The following is a 22,702-nucleotide window of genomic DNA, read 5'->3' as shown; positions in this document are numbered from 1 at the left end:
ATGAACTTCTATTTTTAACAGGTTGATGTATATTGTGATCGGAAGTCACTGTCCAGGGTGCTGAAACAGTTACTGCCGATCGCTTAGCTCTTTCAGCACCCTGGACAGTGACTATTTACTGACGTCGCCTAGCAACGCTCCCGTAATTACGGGTGCACACACGTAGTCACCCGTAATTATGGGTGCACACACGTAGTCACCTGTAATTACGGGAGCCCCATTGACTTCCTAAGTCTGGCTGTAGACCTAGAAATAGATAGGTCCAGCCAGAATGAAGAAATGTCATGTTAAAAAACCAATACGCTCCGCAGCACACATAACATCTACATGACATCTGCGGACTTCATTGCGGAACATAGAATCTCCATTGAAGTCAATGGAGAAGTTCCGCAATGAGTCCGCAACCAGTCCGCCACACGTCCGCAACATCCATTGTATGCTGCGGACACCAAATTTCGCACCGCAGCCTATGCTCCGCAGCGGAATTTTCCGCATCGTCTAAACGAACTCTACTAAAAAGCAGTGGAAGGCAATGGAGAAACGGGTCCGCTGCGGATTAATGCTGCGGAGTGTCCGCAGCGGAATTCCAGAGCAATTCCGCCACGTGGGGCTTTGCCCTTATACTGCCTCCTATATACAAGAATATAACTACAATAATACTGCCCCTATATACAAGAATATAACTACTATAATACTGCTCCTATATACAAGAATATAACTACTATAATACTGCTCCTATATACAAGAATATAACTACTATAATACTGCCCCCTATGTACAAGAATATAACTACTATAATACTGCTCCTATATACAAGAATATAACTACTATAATACTGCCCCCTATATACAAGAATATAACTACTATAATACTTCCCCCTATATACAAGAATATAACTACTATAATACTGCCCCCTATATAGAAGAATATAACTACTATAATACTGCCCCCTATATACAAGAATATAACTACTATAATACTGCCCCCTATATACAAGAATATAACTACTATAATACTGTCCCTATATACAAGAATATAACTACTATAATACTGCCCTATATACAAGAATATAACTACTATAATACTGCTCCTATATACAAGAATATAACTACTATAATACTACCCTATATACAAGAATATAACTACTATAATACTGCCCTATATACAAGAATATAACTACTATAATACTGCCCTATATACAAGAATATAACTACTATAATACTGCTCCTATATACAAGAATATAACTACTATAATACTGTCCCTATATACAAGAATATAACTACTATAATACTGCCCTATATACAAGAATATAACTACTATAATACTGCCCCCTATATACAAGAATATAACTACTATAATACTTCCCCCTATATACAAGAATATAACTACTATAATACTGCCCCCTATATACAAGAATATAACCGCTTTAATACTGCTCCTATATACAAGAATATAACTACTATAATACTGCCTCCTTGCTGTGAGGTTGTGTGTCTGTAGCTCTCCTCATGTCTGGAGATAGCCCAGGGCGGGGCCACCCCGGGCGGGGACTCTCCCCACGCAAGGCCCAGGCTTCCAGGCCTCTACTGGGAGAAAACTCCCAGGCTCTTTCTAATGTGGATACAAGTCCCAAAGTGAATGTTGAGCAGTGTAACACTCAGAATGGAAGCACCAGCGGCACAAGGAAGGAAGATGAAGAATGTAAAGTGAGTAAAGCTAATGTTGCAGCAGTAAAAAGTACTTGTGAGAGTGAAGCACTGGGGGGGCAGAGCACATTACAGGCACCTGGGGTGCAGCTCACCCCTCCAGCATCCAGACAGCGGAGAACATCCCTGGAGAGACTGACATTGCAGCAGAGTGAATGGGTGGCCAGCGTGGCGTGCTCAGGCCGCACAAGGTCTAGCAGCAGTAAAAACATTGAAAAGTCCGTGGAGGCAAAACCTGCAAGGAATACTCAAGGTGTTTCTACAACTGTTACAGGCCTTGGAGAGTGTGATCCAGCAGGGGGTGAGATCAGTGGCGCTGGGAATGTTAATCTGGAGGGGTCAGCGGCATTCAGACAGCCTGAGACCCTGCACCAGCAGAGCCCACAGTCTAAAGAGACAGAGCGTGCGCCTGAGCTGCAACTGGCGGAGGAAATCCCTGCTCTGGTGAAGAGGATGGGAGAGTTACAGAGCCAAAAACAAATGCTGCAAATACAAATTGACTGTCTATATAAACTGAAGAACGCCAATCCTAAGAATGAAGCCGTATATGCTGCTCAGCTTTACTCACTCGGGATGCAACTCGCACAAGTGGTGGGGGAGATGGACGGTGTCCTGGAGAGGATGGGGCCACTCTCAGAATCCTATAAAAACAAGGAAAGGTTTTCTACTATGACCGACAGACAGAACTTTGATCTAGAGTTCAGATTCTCTGAGGCGGACTCGGGGTCAGATATTTTCCCAGACGATCCCCGGCCAGAGACCAGACCAGTGCTGCAACCTGCAAGGTTCTCATTTCTAGAAGCGGACGCACAGAAAGAGGAGAAAGAAAAACGGCAAAAATCTGCAGCTGTGTCTGAACAGGGGCATGGAAGTCGGATACCAGCACAGGCACCACAAGTCCCAGGATGCTCAGCACAACAGGACAGTGGACGTTCATCCATGGGTCAGGATGATGCGCTGACACAGCAGAGCTGTACTGCTGGGGCACAGACTGGGGGGAGTGGGAATGTACCTGAAGCGTTCGTGGTTGGAGGGAACGCACGGCTTGTGTATGATGTAGGTTTATCTGATGATGACATAGAGGTTGATGGGTCAGAAGATGTTCAGAATAATGTGCTTGATTTCCCCCCTCTAATTGTAAGTACACAAGGTGTGACAGACCCCTCTAGAGCAGACACTCGCCCTATAAGTCAGGACAGTGAGACCCGCCAGCCTCCTCCCAGAAATGCCTGGTGCCGTGGTGCTCCATCTTTTACCTCTGGCGCTAGCTATACAGGCCAGGCCTTTAAAAGGAGGAATGTGGTGAGGTTCAAGCATAAGGGCGCCAAGGAGGACCTTCCAGATAGGAGGTTTGTGGTCCGAGAACTTCTGTGTCACCAGATGGGTTTTGTGCCAGCAAATATCTTGGCAGTAATAAATCTACCAGACAGACAGGGCTACGATGTCAGCTTTAAGCTTACGCCTGACTTGGATAGATTCTGGGCACATTTTTCCAAGTTCAGGGACAAAACCGGTTGGGACAAATTTAGCTTTATTCCAGTGTCCAAGCCAGATACCGTTGGTGTCAACATCATTTTTTGGAATGAAGCTGTTCCTCCCCAGGATATTGTGGTCTGGCTCAGGCGGCACTGTGACCTGGTGTCTGACCTGACCAAGAACAGAGACGCTGATGGTATCTGGACTGGAGGGTGGAGGGTTCTGGTAAAACTGCGCCAGCATAACAATGTCACTTTACATTTACCCAATTCCTTCTTCATTGGGAGAGAAAAGGGTGTTTGCTTTTATCCTGGTCAACCCAGAAAGTGGTTCAAGTGTGGTAAGACCGGTCACCTGGCAAACATTTGCACCGTGGTAAAGTGTAACCTGTGCGGTGAAGTTGGCCATCTAAGTTCCAACTGTCAGAATGTCCGATGTAATCTGTGTGGGAGGGTAGGTCACCCGCACAGGGACTGTCCTGACGCCTGGCACAATATCTGTAAACAGATTCCTGTTGAGGAGTTTATGACTGAGACGGACGCTGTAGAGGAGGAGGCTCTAATGTCAGGGTCAATAATGACCGGACAGGAGGTCCAGCAGGAGTCAGGTCATCCAGGTCCAGAACACCAGCAATCGGACAGTACACAGGAGATCATGGAAGTTGTCCCTCGTGACCAGCCACCGGCAGCCTCTTCTTCTGCATTACCATCTGAGGAAAGGAGGGGTATGCAGAATAAGAGGAAAAAAAAAGACACGTCCTCTCGTAAGCCTGAGGGAGAGGAGGTAAGAGGCAGGAAGAAAGGGACCAGACCAGAAGTAATGGTCGTATCTAATAGATTCAGTGTCCTGTCAGAGTCAGATGGGGATTTTGAACGAGAGTTATTAAAAATAGATGGTGAATACGAAGAAGACACAAGGGACCATCCCTTAATAAAAAAGAAACCTTGCACTATAGAAACCCCAGGACCGTTAGATATGGAAACAGGTGGTTGGCAGAGTGACCCCAATTCTTAGTCATTATGATGGGGGTCATTTATTTGCTTTTCTTTTTGTGTTGTGCTCTGATGGCCGGGTTTTCCTTAAAAGTTGCTTCCAGCAATGTAAACAGTATTAAAGTGAGGAATACGAGGTTTACAGTCTATGATCATCTCCGATATCTGGATACAGATGTCATCTTCTTACAAGAGACTCGTTTAACCACAATAGGGCTTATACGTGAGGCGGAGAGAGAGTGGAGGTCCGGTCCTTCTTTCTAGTCACTGGCTGTGGAGCCTTATGCCGGGGTCGCTATACTGTTTAACACCAATGATGTGACTGTACATAGGTTAACGGAGGTGTGTATGGGACGGTGTCTGGTCCTAGAAGTTACAATCCACGGTAGAAGGCTCCGACTCATTAATATCTATGGCCCACAGACAGTGACTGACAGGGTCCAGCTTTTTAATGATGTGAAACCATATGTCTTTACCTCTGTTCCTGTGGTGATGGCTGGGGATTTCAATGTCACGAGGACATCAGGTGACAGATCCTCTGGCAGAGCAGTGACCAGGGACTCGAATGTCCTAAATAAAATGATCTTACAGGCAGGCTTGAGTGATGTCTTCACACAGGGTGGTAGGAAGCCAAAATTCACATATTGTTGTGCGGACAGGAACAGTAGGATCGATTTGGCTTTTGTCAACGCTACAGAGATGGTTACTGGGATAAGTGAAAAAGTGGTCCCTTATTCAGACCATATGGCGCTGTGTTTCTGCTTAGGAGCCACTAAACGGCCAGATATTGGTAGGGGGCTATGGAAACTTAACTCTAGTCTCTTGGATGATAGTCATGTGCAGAGTTGTGTTGTCTCCCTTTTGCAAAGTCAATTGGAGAGAGTAGATTTTTATGATGGTGCTGCTGACTGGTGGGAGGATGTCAAGAAGGACATTGCATCGCTCTTAAAGAGACTGTCCATTAATAGAGGCAGGAGTAAGTACAGCCAGTATCTGAAGCTGCGTAGGGAACTGGAGTCACTTTGTTCAGAGGATAGATTGATCGGCTGAAATTTAAGATCAAGCAGTATCAGTACAGTAGATACACGTCCCTGCTTCTGGAGAGGGATTATGGGCGTTTAGGGAAGCCTGATTCGTTTGAAAGTTGTCAAGACCAGGTAAAAAACAGGTTGGTCACAGGTTTGGTGGATTCCCAGGGTGTTCTTCAGGAATCTCGGGAGGGCATTCTGGGTGTGGTGAAATCCTACTATTCTGTCTTGTTTCAGAAGAAGATATTGGATAAAGAGAAAATGACTCAATTTTTGAGGGCAACTCCAAGCCCTGATACTGCTAATGTGGATTTTTCACCCTTGACAGCAGAATTGACAGTGGAGGAAGTTATTGAGGCCATCAACAACTTGCATCAAAAGAAGGCACCGGGTCCGGACGGTATAACAGCCGAATTTTATAAGAAATTTAAAAACCTTTTAGCACCAATTCTGGTGAATGTGTACAAAAGCTGCCTAGAAAACCACCTGATGCCTTCCTCCATGAGAGTGTCTTCGTTGATTTTGCTGTCCAAGGGTAGAGACCCTGGTGAGATCAGGAACTGGAGGCCAATTGCCCTCTTGAATGTTGACAGAAAGATTTTGGCAAAAATTCTGTTTTCTAGATTGGTCTGTCTGTCCCCAGCACTGTTGGCAGGCTCCCAGTTTGGCACAGTAAAAGGGCGGAACATCTCTGGGGCCGTTATCTCCATCAGGGAAATGTTTGAGAGATGTAAAGCTCTTGGGTGTGGGAGATATGTTGTTGCTCTAGACCAGGCTAAAGCCTTCGACAGAGTAGATCATGATTATCTATGGGCCACTTTGTTAAAGTACGGTGTTCCGGGACAATTTATTGATTGGCTTAAAACTTTGTATTGTGAGGCAGAGAGCTTTCCTTTGATCAATGGCTGGCAGGGCGACAATTTCGGGGTTGAGTCGGGGGTGAGACAAGGTTGCCCGTTGAGTCCACTTCTGTATGTTTTTGCCATAGACCCATTTCTGCGGTTACTGCAGCAGTGTGATTTTCGAGGCGTACCGATCCCGCTTTGCTCACCCCTGAGTGTTGTCGCCTACGCGGATGATGTGACGGTAGTGATATCTGAGCCTAGTGAGCTGCATATGTTGTCTGCAGCCATCAGAAGCTACTCTGAGGCCTCTGGGTCTCTGGTCAACCTTGAGAAGAGTGAAGCTTTCTGGGTATTGCACAGTGATCCAGACTTTGATCTGCCACAATTTGCGAAAGCCTCCACCGATATTAAGATTCTGGGAATTAAATTTGGGAGGGATGATAATGCCAAACTAAATTGGGAGCAGAAATTGGAAGCCGGAAATGCAAAGGTTCAGCGATGGAGAAATTGGAGGCTGACCTATAGTGAGAGGGTTAAAATGTTGAAGACTTACCTGTTCTTCCAACTTTTTTGGGGGAACAGGTTGAACCCAGTAAAAAGAGGGATTACTTACCTACAGAGGAGAGAGGGTGGGTTGGGTATGTTGAATCCAAGGGTTTTCTTTGACTCCTTGTTTCTTAAAACAAATTTTGGCAACCTGGACGTAAATAACAGTGCCCTGTGGGTAAACAGTATCAGGGATTGGATATTTCCTTTTGCAGTCTTGGATACGGGGCGGCAGTCTCAAAAGGGGGCGATTGACACGAGACTTCCTTCCCCAGTATCTGGATTATGGTCTTAGATGTCTGAGGAGATGGGGAATAGACAAGTCCTATATTGAGAGTAAGACCAGGAGAGATCTATATTTCACCGTATGTAGGACTTTCTTTTCTTTACAGCCGGCACTTAAAGATTGCACAACAGCAACCTTACAGGAAAGTCTGAGGTTTCTCAATGGAGCGAGACTCCCGGGTAAACTTTTTGACATTGCATGGCTGTCACTGCATGGGAAACTTTATGTTAAAGGGAATCTAAAATATTTGAGTGTGTCAGATCGGAAGTGTCCCTTGGGTTGTCAACAGGCGGAGACAATGGAGCATTTTATAACCGAGTGCTGGGGAGGACAAAATATATGGCAAGAAATATCCTACAAGTTTAAAAATCCCAAGACTACAGTCTCTAAAATACCCAGAAATTATTTATGGAGTACCAGCTAATGTAAATAACATTGACCGGGGGACCTTGTATCTGATAATTAATGTAGTCAAATATTACCAGTGGCATACAAGAACCTGAATCTCCATTTATAACGAGCCATTTCACCATATGTCAGCCGTGAACCTGATCATGTCAGAACTAAGGTGGATCAAATCCCTAGGAATTAGGAAAAATGAGAAAAACACAGCATTATGGAGGAATGTATATATGGAATAATGCTAGTTCTCTGTATAATGCAAACTTGTTGTTGGTTTTTCTCCCTCCTTCCTTTTTAACAGCAATGGACTCTTGCTAAGTTAAACTTATTTTCTAGTTTATTTTTCATCGTCATGTATGAGTTCTGTTAAATGATCATTCGCTTTGGAATTTTAATGGAATGTTAAATTTGTTTGTTTTTTACTAATAAAAATCGCCTCCTATATACAAGAATATAACTACTATAACACTGCTCCTATATACAAGAATATAACTACTGTAATGCTTCTCCCTATATACAAGAATATAACTACTATAATACTGCCCCTATATACAAGAATATAACTACTATAATACTGCCTCCTATATACAAGGATATAACTACTATAATACTGGCCCTATATACAAGAATATACCTACTATAATACTGCCCCTATATACAAGAATATAACGACTATAATACTGGCCCTATGTACAAGAATATAACTACTATAATACTGCCTCCTATATACAAGAATATAACTACTATAATACTGTCCCCTATATACAAGAATATAACTACTATAATACTGCCCCCTATATACAAGAATATAACTACTATAATACTGCCCCCTATATACAAGAATATAACTACTATAATACTGCCCCTATATACAAGAATATAACTGCTATAATACTGCCCCCTATATACAAGAATATAACTACTATAATACTGCTCCTATATACAAGAATATAACTACTATAATACTGCTCCTATATACAAGAATATAACTACTATAATACTGCCCCTATATACAAGAATATATCTACTATAATACTGCTCCTATGTACAAGAATATAACTACTATAATACTGCCCCTATATACAAGAATATATCTACTATAATACTGCTCCTATGTACAAGAATATAACTACTATAATACTGCCCTTATATACAAGAATATAACTACTATAATACTGCCTCCTATATACAAGAATATAACTACTATAATACTACCCCTATATACAAGAATATAACTACTATAACACTGCTCCTATATACAAGAATATAACTACTGTAATGCTTCTCCCTATATACAAGAATATAACTACTATAATACTGCCACCATATACAAGAATATAACTACTATAATACTGCTCCTATATACAAGAATATAACTACTATAATACTGCTCCTATATACAAGAATATAACTACTATAATACTGCCCCTATATACAAGAATATATCTACTATAATACTGCTCCTATGTACAAGAATATAACTACTATAATACTGCCCCTATATACAAGAATATATCTACTATAATACTGCTCCTATGTACAAGAATATAACTACTATAATACTGCCCTTATATACAAGAATATAACTACTATAATACTGCCTCCTATATACAAGAATATAACTACTATAATACTACCCCTATATACAAGAATATAACTACTATAATACTGCCTCCTATATACAAGAATATAACTACTATAATACTGCCTCCTATATACAAGAATATAACTACTATAATACTGCCCGCTATATACAAGAATATAACTACTATAATACTGCTCCTATATACAAGAATATAACTACTATAATACTGCTCCTATATACAAGAATATAACTACTATAATACTGCTCCTATATACAAGAATATAACTACTATAATACTGCACCTATATACAAGAATATATCTACTATAATACTGCCCCCTATATACAAGAATATATCTACTATAATACTGCTCCTATGTACAAGAATATAACTACTATAATACTGCCCCTATATACAAGAATATATCTACTATAATACTGCACCTATGTACAAGAATATAACTACTATAATACTGCCCTTATATACAAGAATATAACTACTATAACACTGCCTCCTATATACAAGAATATAACTACTATAATACTGCCTCCTATATACAAGAATATAACTACTATAATACTGCCCCCTATATACAAGAATATAACTACTATAATACTGCCTCCTATATACAAGAATATAACTACTATAATACTGCTCCTATATACAAGAATATAACTACTATAATACTGCTCCTATATACAAGACTATAACTACTATAATACTGCTCCTATATACAAGAATATAACTACACTAATACTGCCCCTATATACAAGAATATATCTACTATAATACTGCTCCTATGTACAAGAATATAACTACTATAATACTGCCCCTATATACAAGAATATATCTACTATAATACTGCTCCTATGTACAAGAATATAACGACTATAATACTGCCCTTATATACAAGAATATAACTACTATAATACTGCCTCCTATATACAAGAATATAACTACTATAATACTACCCCTATATACAAGAATATAACTACTATAATACTGCCTCCTATATACAAGAATATAACTACTATAATACTGCCCCCTATATACAAGAATATAACTACTATAATACTGCTCCTATATACAAGAATATAACTACTATAATACTGCTCCTATATACAAGAATATAACTACTATAATACTGCTCCTATATACAAGAATATAACTACTATAATACTGCACCTATATACAAGAATATATCTACTATAATACTGCTCCTATGTACAAGAATATAACTACTATAATACTGCACCTATATACAAGAATATATCTACTATAATACTGCACCTATGTACAAGAATATAACTACTATAACACTGCCTACTATATACAAGAATATAACTACTATAATACTGCCTCCTATATACAAGAATATAACTACTATAATACTGCCCCTATATACAAGAATATAACTACTATAATACTGCCCTCTATATACAAGAATATAACTACTATAATACTGCTCCTATATACAAGAATATAACTACTATAATACTGCCCCTATATACAAGAATATAACTACTATAATACTGCTCCTATATACAAGAATATATCTACTATAATACTGCTCCTATGTACAAGAATATAACTACTATAATACTGCTCCTATATACAAGCATATAACTACACTAATACTGCCCCTATATACAAGCATATAACTGCCCCCTATTGACTGAGGGAAGATATTATTTGTATTTATCACTTTATTTATATGGTGGTTTACAATCAGGGTATAGAACCAATACAAATTTCCATATAAGTGAGAACTATTAGTCTGAGCATTAAATGGAAGGAGATTGTAGCCCGCAGGTCGGGGGTCTCATTCCACAAGACGCTCTGCTCTGCTGATTGATCGCGCTCTGCCGCATGCTCAGCCATGAATGAATTTGTGGTTCTCTGCTTCAAAATTTAGGCCAGATGGATTTCTATTCCAATCAGGGCAGCGCAGCCATGGCAATAAATCAACAAGCAGGTGGGTTCACAGTAGAAGAACCCCGTACTTCTGTGTCTCCATGGTAAAAGGTTTTCATTCATCTCATATCGTGCCGCGCCGTCCATCATTAATGCCTGTTATTGTATTATTATTACACTGCCGTAATATTATTATCCCGCCGTTCCCGGCTTTGCAGGAACATTGCTGACTTCTTTAGAGACGCCTTAATAAATATTTATTTGTAATTTTTTTCCCGTTTTTGCATGAATCTGAAACAAATTGTAAACCGACGAAGCAGTTCTCAGTTTTTTTTATACATAGCAGAGCTGAGTTTGTCTAAAGTATAAGGCTAAAATCACACACGCCGTTTTAATGCAGTTTCATTTTTATCTAAAAGAAAGGAAGGGTACAGTATAAGGCCTCATTTACACGAGCGTAATATACGCGCGTGCTTTTCACGCGTGTCGTACGCACCTATATTACTCTATGGGGCAGTTTAGACGATGCGTGAATTTTGCGCAGCGTGAGTGCGTTGCGTAAAACTCACGACATGTTCTATAATCGTGCGTTTTTCACGCATCACGCACCCATTGAAGTCAATGGGTGCGTGAAAACCACGCATGCCACACGGAAGCACTTCCGTGCGAACTGCGTGATTCGCGCAAGAGCTGTCAAAAGGCTGAATGTAAACAGAAAAGCACCACGTGCTTTTCTGTTTACAAACATCCAAACGGAGTGTCAAATTCGAGATGAGCGCACTGAACTTCACCGGGTTCGGCCGAACTCGTTTTGACCGAACCCGGCAAAAAATGTTCGGGTACGCGACGGCAGGAGATAGTCACTGTCCATGGTGCAGAAAGAGTTAAACTGTTTCAGCACCATGGACAGTGACTTCCGATCACAATATACATGAACGTGTAAAAAAAAAAAGAAGTTCTGACTTACCGAGAACTCCCGGCTTCTTCCTCCAGTCCGACCTCCCGGGATGACAATTCAGACCAAGTGACAGCTGCAGCCAATCACAGGCCAAGCACAGCCTGCAGCCAATCACAGGCTGCAGCGGTCTCATGGATTGCCGCGTCATCCTGGGAGGTGGGGCCGGATGACAAGAGAGGGACGCGTCACCAAGGCAACGGCCGGGAGACCGGACTGGAGGAAGCAGGAAGTTCATGGTAAGTATGAACGTCTTTTTTTGATTCACAGGTTGGTGTATATTGTGTTCGGCATTCACTGTCGAGGGTGCTGAAAGAGTTACTGCCGATCAGTTAGCTCTTTCAGCACCTTGGACAGTGACGGGCGTCGACTAGCCTCATCTCTATGATGGCGGCTGCGCGAAAATCACGCAGCCGCGCATCATACACGGATGACACACGGAGCTGTCAAATGCCTTTTGCGCTCGCAAAACGCATCGTTTTTTGCGCGCGCAAAACGCACACGCTCGTGTAAATCAGGCCTAAGGCTTTATTCAGACGAACGTAAAATACGCGCATACAACGCGCATGATTTTCACGCGCGTTGCCCGGACCTATATTAGTCTATGGGGCCGTGCAGACATGTGCGTGGTTTTTGCGCAGCGTTGCTCCGTTGCCAAAAAGGCACGACAAGTCCGTTGATTCAGCGTTTTCAACGCATCACGCACCCATTGAAGTCAATGGGTGCGTGACAACAACGCAGGGCACACGGAAGCACCTCCGTACGCACAGCGTTTTTCACGCAACACTTGTTAAGTCTATGTAAATGAGTTGAGCAGACTAGACAAAACAACTACAAACCAGGAAGTGCCTTTTCACTTTCTGAGCACACGCGCACAGTTTACACTGACATCTGCAGCAATAGTCGTTTTTTAACCTGTAAAACCACCCAAAAACATCAAACACGGGCCAAAGTGTGAGGTAACGTGAAATCTTGATGCGAACATGTGCTCACAGCAAGCAGGTGTTGGAGAAGGTGTCTTTTTGTAGGCTGCCCTCTCCATTACTCCACCCTCCGTTGTTTTGACGCGCGTAAAAAACGCATGCCATACGTGCGTTAAATACGCTATCACGCTGCCCAAACGGATGCCACACGCAACTCCAATGCAACCGAAACGGCGCGTTTTTCACGCGCGCAAAAACGCAACGTTCGTGTGAATCCAGCCTAAAGAAAAGACTGATGCATCTTTTTTCTTTTGTGTCCACTTGTGTTTTGCACAAAAATCTGCATTAAACTGTGTGTGTGATCTTGGCCTAATCTGGGGTTCCTCTAAGGACTTTTCTTTACTCACTGCCTCAACCCTGTATCGAAATACCCTGGCCAAGGCACAGTGACTTGTTGGTAACCCACATCCATCTGGGCACCCAGCATATGCCTTGCCAGCTTCCACTTACTGTAGCTACACCCCTATAAATCCTCCCCCTCTAAGACGATTATATTTGAAAAATTAAAGTGGCTCTCCACCCAAAATTTTTCATTTGCCACATGTTAGTGAACCAGAAGTTAGAGCAGCAGCCAAATTTTGATACTTACTTTTTATTTACTTAGAGAGATATTGCTATGTTTTGTTGTGGCGGCCATTTTGAAAATAGCAATGACAGGAAGTGCAGCCTATTGGTTGTCACTTTTGAATTTGCTTATGAGAAAATAACAATAAGCTGTTATTATGTCTGCTTGAGTGATAAAGAATCGTCTTGCTATGAGGTGCTGAGAAAATAATTGAAAAGTGGCAACCAATATGGCTGCACTTCCTGCTGTCATAAAAATGTCAGCCAAAGCTGAATTGAAAAACACCAATATCTCTGGAAGTAAAAGACACATAATTACCAAACTTTGTCCAGTGTCCTAACTTCTTACTAATAGATTGTCAGTTCAGTATTTGGGTTGGACATGTTTTTATTAAAATTACCCCTCTAAGAATATACGATTCAGCGATGGGTCTAAGATGCCATCTTCCTTGCAGCTGGGATTAGATGTACTGCTGGCATGTATGAATACATGCCAACAGCCCTTGTGCTCTGTATGACTGACAGCACTGGATTTCTATAAGGCTCTATACAGACCCCACTGCATTGCCATGTGCACTGACCCTACAGGTCCATATCACACTCCATGTGCCGCTGTATTGTGCCCCCGTGAGCAATGCTTCCAGGAAAGAATACCGTTGTGATACAACATACAATGGGACATGCCACCATTTTTTTCGTCTCGCCGATTCATACAGATTCCGTAAAAACAAACCTTCTTGTGCCTCCATATAAAATCGGAGGCCCACAGGGGTACAGTATGGGAACATGGTGACTATGGCCTCTGTTTTCCTTAGCAAAAAAAATGTATTCATTAAAGAATTGTCTCTTTGGAAAATCCCTTTTTAAGTTGAAGGGTCCCCCAACAATAACCTGATACCAGGTTATCCTGCTGCTGAGAACCTCAGCGATCATCTGTAATTTGTGGAGCAACTCAGCATCAATGTTTAATTCCCCTGCAGCGCCACCACAGGAGAAACAAAGCATTACACCGTTCTCATTAATGGACTATCGTGTAGTGTACAGACTTTGTAGCCGCTGTCTGATCTGACTATTAGATAAGGTTGCTGAGCTGGTGACTCAATTGCCTCCATTCCCTGCTGAACTTACTATAAGGGCATTCAAAAATAGAGCCCCTTTAAGGCTGGGGCTCCAGTGTAAAACGGTTTTATCTGTAAATCACAGTTGAATTTATTGGGTTACATGATCATGACCGGCAACCATCACAAAAAACTGGACATTTTACCATAGTCATAAGATTGCTTGCAACTTTTTTGCCATAGGAAAACATTAAAGTTGCAGTATGGTTGCGATAATCCTTCAATTTTACCCCAACTCTTTTGTGATGCCATGTCTCCATCGCTCTAGCTTAATGAATCCAGAAGGAATCTGAAGATTTTTTTTACTACTTTCTCTTTAAGTAACAAATTCAGCTCTGCTACACCATTCGAAATAATGGCACTTGTTAATTTTGCATGTAATATTGGTAATTTTTTATAACTAGTAAGAACCATAGTGAGGGGATTTTAATATTTTTCTTTTTTTTCTGTTGTACAGTGTGAATATGGACGAATACATGAATCTATATCATTTTATTATTAGGAAGCTGAAGCCGACCGTGCGGTTTGTATTCAGCAAAGCATCAGATGTTAGAGCTCTGGGCACTTAGCAATGACAGACATCAGGCAGAGTTCTACCTAATCTACAGCTGGTGCTGACAACAATAATAGCCGTATTATACCTAACCAGCTCTGCCAACCAAAAACAAATAAAATGCCCGTTACGCCAGTTAGAATCTCATGCAGCCGCCTATTACTTGTAACGCTGCTCTCCAGGTGGAAGAGAAGGAAACCTTCATTTTTTAATTTCATGCAACAGTAGTAAATTACTATTTCAAAAAATAAAAGCTTCTGGGTAAAATATATACATGAAGAGAATCTATCATCATAAAAGAATACATTTTTATTTTTATGATTTTGTTTCCTTTGTTTTTTTTTTTGTATTCTAAATTATTGCAGTTTTCAGACTGGCCACTAGAGGCATACTCTTTATATTCTGAATACCTCACATTGTACCGCAAACATAATAAGAATAAGTCATTATCTCTTAACCCCTTAAAGGGTAGCTAAACGTTTGACAAACTTCTGACATGTCGTAGTGACGTCAGAAGTTTTGATGGGTGGGGGTCCGAGCACTGAGACCCCCACCAATCGCTAGAACGTTTTTCCATCGTCGCATTAAAAGAGCTATCATTTTTTTAGTTTTCCATTGACAAAGCTGTATAAGGACTTGTTTTTGTGGGACAAGTTGTATTTTTTAACAGCACACCAATTTGGGGTACTTATAATTTATTGTTTAACTTTTATTACGTTTTTTGGTAGGGGAAATTGGGAAAAAAAATGAAATGTTTCCTCTTTTTTTGTGTCTTAAATCTACGTCATTTACCGTGTGATATAAATAACATAATAACTTTATTCAGCGGGTCGTTACGATTGTGGCGATACCAAATTTGTCTAGTTTTTTATGTTTTCCTACTTTTACACAGTAAAAACTATTTTTTCTAAATTATTTGTTTTTGTGTCGCCATATTTTCTGCTGACGCAGCTGTATGAGGGCGTTTGGTTTTTTTGCGTGACGACCTGTAGTTTTTATTGGTACCATTTTGGAGTACATGCGACTTTTTGATCACTTTTTATCATAGAGATCCTCCCTCTAAAACCACTCAGATGCTGCAGTTGCTATTGGCCGCAGCATCTGAGGGGTTAAACATGATCGGAGACCACTACTAGTGGAGTCCAATTGATGCCCTGAAGCCCGAGGTTGTTAGCAACATCCTGGGCTTCAGGAGCACCCCGCCCGATGCGGCAAAACTTCTTCTAAAGTGTCGACGTGAAAAGGCGGCACTTTAGAATAACTACCCCCGAACGGCCGCTTAAAAAACACTATGCAGCGGTCGTTAAGGGGTTAAAGGCAAGTATCACTTTGGACCATTTCAAGCTGATCACAAGGTTTTATGCTGCAGGGGACCCCCAGTGATCAGCGGTAAACTGTGGGGTAACCCAGCAGAAAGTGTCCAATTCCTCGCAGCATCACCGCAGGGGGAATTAAGGTCGGGATCCCTCTCTATTACATTTATATGCTCTAACAGGTGTGTCCATACCACAGAGGCCGACCATATGGTTGCTATGGGGCCCTTGAAGATGGGGGACCCATCCCTGTTTGGCCCATCCTTTGCTACTGGGTGGTAAGAACTTGTGCAAGAACTGCATGTGAGTAAAAAAAAACAAAGTGGTCCAAGTGTCATGTAAAAGAAATGGAGGGTAAAAAAAAACCCCACTAGGCCCTCCTGCCTGATGCATTTTTCTCCCTTGAAGATAAGCGGCATCATGTGTGTCTGGCAAACGCTTATCCATTTTCCCAACAGCAATAAAATGCACAATTCAATAGGGGTGGGGGATCAGCTGAAGGGTTTTTCCGACATCCCAAGAAAATTCACTTTGTTTACATTGCTGCAGCAATGACGTGCCCGTATACCCATGTGACTGCTACAGACAACCACTGGCCTCAGTGATGCATGGCACGAAACTGCTGAGGCAAGTGACTATTTGCAGCAGTAATCTGGGTATACGGGCACATCATCACTGCAGCAAGGTAAAAACAAGAGTAGTGGGACCACCAGAGCGGCAGCACTGGAGCGGCAGCAGGTTTATCAGGTGTGTATGTTATTTTGTTATTTTACCGGATGTAATTTCCTCCATTCAGTCAAATTTTTACCACTATTGACAACAGAAGAGTTTAGATGTCTACATATTCACACGTACACATCTATATGTCTATGATTTTGTGTTGATCTTATGTCCATCTCGGCGCGTCTTATTGTAAATTAGCAAGAAGTAAAAGACAGATGGAAAACTGCAGGATCAGACTACACAGGGTTTCTTTGTAGTCTGTTACCATGGAGACACATAGGTTTTCATAGGAGCTGTAGATACAAAATGGAAGGAGTTTGTTAGTCAAGACTTTGAAAAGTTTAATATCACTGAACCGTAGCTGTAATTAAAGCCTAACTTTTACTCAACACTCAAAAAAACTTAGGATAAAATATACAGTATATATAAAAAGAATCGGTCCATAATACCAACAGGTATGTCATAAAAGGGTGGGGCAATAGCAGCAATCTTAAAAGGTCCCTGGTTGAAACCAGATATATTAAGGGGTATGAGTATGTATATTATTCCTTACCCTAACCCTGTATGCCCTAATAGGGAACACTGAGCACCCGCCCCGACAAGAGTGACCCCTTCCAGGAACCTATCCCTAGTGCACCCTAAGGGTATGTTCACACGGCAGCCTCCGTTACGACTGAATTTACGGAGCTGTTTTCAGGAGAAAACAGCTCCGGAATTTCAGCCATAATGGCAAGTGCAAGCGCTTTTCGCTGCGTCCATTACGGACGTAATTGGAGCTGTTTTTCCATGGAGTCCATGGAAAACGGCTCCAATTACGTCTCAAGAAGTGACAGGCACTTCTTTGACGCGGGTGTCTTTTTTACGCGCCGTCTTTTGACAGCGGCGCGTTGGTGCCGTATTTTCGGACGTAATTCGAGGTTAAAACGCCCGAATTACGTCTGTAAATAGGGTGTGTGAACCCAGCCTTAGGTTCCCCTAAACACATTTCCCAACACGTTTCCCCGGTAAATGTAGGTTCATCAAAGGGATCTATATAGGAAAGTGATCTCAAAGTCATTGGAAGGAATATATTAAAAGCTTTGACCTGTTTCTTGGTTCAAGAAAAATTGCAAATCACGGAGCACACCATAATTGCACAAAAATTTTCAATTTTCAATTTTTCACAGCATTCTTTACTTTGGAAAAGTACAGAGAAAAGTGGGCGGGTCAGGATTAGGCGTGGTTTCCTCCTTTTCAACAGATTTATTAATACTGAGCCCAGAAAATGGCGCAAATGTTGGTGGAAATCTATGTCTGCTCACATTTTTGAACTGTAAGGTCATGACCTTTCCAATCCGAGATAGTCTCATGTCAGAAGTTTTGATTGGTGGAGGACCGAGCACTGAGACCCCCACCAATCGCTAAAAAGAAGCGGCAGAAGCGCTTGTGTGAGCTGTGAGCCGCTTAGTTTCTGTTTGTTTTTTTCCGGAAATCGATGTGGCGGATGTTCTGTCTGGAAATTCCGCAGCATTTACAGTAGCAGCAAAGTGGATGAGATTTAGTAGATCTAATGCCCACGCTGCGGAAAAAAAATGCAGCGTAAACGTTAAAAAATTTACCTGCGGGACAGAATTTAAATCCGCAGCATGTCAATTTATGCTGCATTTTAGTTGATTTTCCGTTGCAGGTTTTCCCCATTGAGTTCAAATCCTTTAACAGAAAACCAAGTGTTGCACCTTTTGCGGCGTATTCGCAGCGATTACTACAGAAAAAAAAAAACATACTTACCCAGAAGTCTGTGTTTCTTCATCCAGTCTGGCCTCCTGGGATGACATTGCATCCCATGTGACTGCTGCAGCCAATCACAGGCTGCAACAGCGGTCACATGGGATGAAACGTCATCCACGGGGGCCGGCCTGGATGACGTCATAGGGCCGGACCCTTGGGATGACGTTACATCCCATGAGACCGCCGCTGCAGCCAATCTAAGGCTGCAGTGGTCACATGGGCTGCAGCTTCATCTAGGAAGGCCGGACTGGACTGCACTGGAGGGTCGTGTCTCCATACGGCCTAGGTCAGAATGAGCATTTTTTACCGCTGCTCTCCGCAGTGGAAAATCGGTCTGACAAAACGCACCACAATGTAATGCGGGTTCCAGGTTGGATACGCTGCACAGTTTTTACGCAACGTATTTGACCCGTGGAAACCTGGCCTAATTGTCGGTTTTCCCTGAACTCCGCTCCAGTGGGGGTGGAGATTGGCTGCTATGATGTCTCCCATACACAGCACAGAGAAGAGGAAATCCTGATATAACTTATACAAATTTAATGTTGGCCAGTACCAGAGACACCTAGCAGAAAGTAATCATTGTACCTAATATTCTTTATGCTTTAATATCTCAATATTGTCAAGATCCCTGCTTGCTGTGAGTGAATGGGACCATTCTTGTTTACATTAAGAGGTTAAAGACCTGTACAGAACTAAAACTTCCCACAGCTGAGGGCTTATTACATTTCCATCCAGTCTAGACAATTTTCTGTAACTATATTGTCTGTGTTTTTTTGCGAAGGGGGATATTTACTAAGCTAATTGACTCCGAATTCTAGATTAATTTGAGTTAAAAAAACTGACGTACATGCCTTGCGCCAGATTTATTATGTATTTTAGACACTTTATGCACTTTAATTGCACCAAAATTTTTGCGTAAAATATTAATCTAAAGTACGCCAACCAAAAGGTGGGGTAAGAAAGAGTGTCCAACGTATCTATCAACATACGCCAAATTTATCATACAGCATGCACCACTGTGAGAAATTTGGCGTATCCTCTGCCTGCCTGGTCTAGATTTATGCTTAGTTTAAGACAGTTGTAATAAAAGTGCCCTAATGTTTTAGGGAAGATAAGAGGTGGAGGAGTCCAGACTGTTTATGTCACAGAGGATTGTCTAGACTGGATAAAATTGTAGCAAACACTCACCTGTGAAAAGTATTAGGTCTGCACAGGTTTTTATCCCACAGTTAACACAAATGTCACAATTGACCGACAGCAAGCAGAGATGTAGAAAATGGTGAGGAATTAAAACAAAGTCTATCAGAAAGTAGTAAAACTTTCACTATACAGTAATAAAGCTAGGGCTATGGCTCCACAAGAATCGGTGTCACTCATGTGACGCAGTAAAATGGAAATGCACCCTCAATGTTTTCCTGTGGGGAAAAAGTGCAAGCGACCATTGAAGAAAAAAACAGAACTGGTTGCATATCTGTAATCCCTGCAAGTTCGCCTGAGACATTTTTCCCCCCATTAGGGGGGGGGGGGGTGATTGGTTCATATAGTGCTGGGAACCATAACTGCAAGTAAAAGATGTTTCTAGTCTCTTTAGATAGTCTGTATGGGTGAGATAAAGATAAAGCAGAGCTGAGTTAGTCCATGTAGCATCGAGTTAGTCATTTGTGATAGAACTGTAGAAAACTTATTGCATCTTAGGCAGTTATTAAGGTGCACAAAAGAAACATATTAACTGCAAATTTTGCCCTCTGCAGTCTCCATCTTTAATTGTCCATTTTTCCTAAACTCCGTTCCAGTGGGGGAATAGACTGGCTGCTATGATGTCTCCCATACACAGCACAGAGAAGAGGCAATCCTGCTCCCCTGTCTCTCCGGTGGACATTATATAGATGTAATGAGCAGTGTAGCTGTGAATTCAACAATGGGGTGAGAAGGTAGAACACTTACTAGTAGTAGCATCAGCATCACTGTGTCTCCTTCTGTCACTCTCTGTAGCCCCCCCCCCCTCTACATAGACTTCTATGGGCAGCAGCTGTTACCTGATCTCTAAGTGAAACTGATAATTCATCTTATCTCTGCCTCTCACAAAACAGATTTTAGCAGTGAATGATCAGTGCAAGAGGGAAGAAGAGTCTGATAAGTGGAGAGGCCTTTTCCTGTAATAAGATATATTACAAAGTTTCTTATATTCGCTGGTACTATTGCTTTATGGAAAGTTGGTGGAAACGACACTAACACTTTAAATGTTGTCGGGTGGTATTATTTCAGCACTATATGGTATACCATAAGGTGAGGAGTTAATCGAAGGTATTGCATATTAACCAACCTATGGCCATCCATAGCTATTAGGGCCCCCTCTATATCAAATTATAGGACCCCTATATATGACGATGACCACCCGCCCACAAGTAAGACCCGGCTCCTGTTATCTATTCACAGTAAATCAGTAGGATCCTGAATAGGAAGGTTAATAACAGGAATTATTTCCGCAAGTGCCAAGGCCAGCCTTTTCTATATTGTTCTAGTCTTTAATCCGAGAGATCCAGCTGGCACAAGCAGCTGGCACAGGCAGGGGAGATAGAGAGATATGAGGGGATGAACAAATCAATGTCTCTTCATGTGTACGCTGTGCGGTGCAGGCAGGGATCAATGCTAGTTGCATTATTCTTTGCACGGTCCCCTCCCCGTTCTCTGCATGATGCATGGAATAAAAGTCGGTCCATCTCCTCCCCATACAAAACAATGACTGCAAATCTGCAACAGGATTAAGGAGATGCTGCGGACAAATCCCCGCTCCCGGGTAGATCAGAAGCTCCTCATCCACAGTTTATTAAATCCATCGCCTTCCACTCTCACTCCAATTTGCGGTGCATTAGATCCTCACGTTATCATGTTCTTACAATATATAACAGGCAATTAAGCGGAAGCAGCAGTAAGATCGTCACCGCTCATAGACTCAGGGGCACCTTGTACTGGAGGACGGGGAGGGCAGGGGGTCCACTCACTCCAGGGGTCACTCTTGCATTCATCTGCCGTGTCAGTCCTGGGGGAGGGGGGGGGTCATGGACTGCTTAATATTCCCACAAGAGATGAATGGTGCTGCTGATCAATGAGATGGATGTGTCCTGTGTGCTGGATCCTCTCTAGGCTCCTGAAAGGTATAGTAGCGGCTCTTAACCCATTCCCCTCAGCTGTTTCCATGTAAAGTGAATGCAAGTCCTTGATCTAATTTGCACTTTCACCTCCTTCTGACCTTGCAGAGAGATGTGCACTTAAGAACAGCGCCCTCTACAGGTTGTAAGTGCACATAGCCAGAGACATGACCTGCATGGGATAGATTACTATAGACATTTTTTCATAGGGTATGTGCCTTTAAGAAAGTGGGACTATAGAGAGAGAAGAGTTGTCATAGGCAGAAGACAACAACTTGAAATCCTGACATATAACAGTATGCTGAGAGTGGTAGTTCTTCCTTCACTGAAGGGGCTGTATGAGTTTTAAAGGGGAAGAAATTATGTTGCCAACCTGCAACTTTGTTTATGAACTACATCAGCCAGCGTACAATGCTACATCCTGCTTCAAAGTATATACTGAGAATTTTAAGGGGCTTCTTTTTTTTTGTTGTGTGATCTGCGCTACGATAATGCTGGAGGTTCACCTGCAGGCCAGTGTAAATCTAGTTTGTGATGTCAGAAATGAATTATGCCAAATTATAAACTCAGCTGTGCTATATCTATAAATGTCAATGTGGGTTCCTTAAGGACATATATTGTTGGTTTTTTGTGTGTGTTTTTTTGCATTATATTATACATATATGTGTGCTAGCTTCAACATTATTTATTAATATTATTGTACTTTTTATATTTTTATTCTTTTTGTATTTGTATTATTAATATTATTATTACTATATATAATTTATATATTGTATTATTTGATATTATCATCATC

General features: G+C 41.7%; 1 protein-coding gene across 1 annotated transcript in view; it reads left to right on the top strand.

Annotated features, from left to right (window-relative positions):
* The first annotated feature begins 21,799 nt into the window (after positions 1-21,799).
* GRM5 (glutamate metabotropic receptor 5) overlaps positions 21,800-22,702 on the top strand; it is a 356,124-nt gene continuing 355,221 nt past the window's right edge. Inside the window, exon 1 of the mRNA XM_075851443.1 lies at positions 21,800-21,912. The gene's annotated coding sequence lies outside the window, so the exon portion shown is untranslated. The remainder of the gene's footprint in view (positions 21,913-22,702) is intronic.

This window comes from Rhinoderma darwinii, chromosome 2, assembly GCF_050947455.1.
Source record: "Rhinoderma darwinii isolate aRhiDar2 chromosome 2, aRhiDar2.hap1, whole genome shotgun sequence".
NCBI lineage: Eukaryota > Metazoa > Chordata > Amphibia > Anura > Rhinodermatidae > Rhinoderma > Rhinoderma darwinii.
Note: the sequence above shows the minus strand (reverse complement) of the source record. Positions and strands in the feature narration are given on the sequence as shown.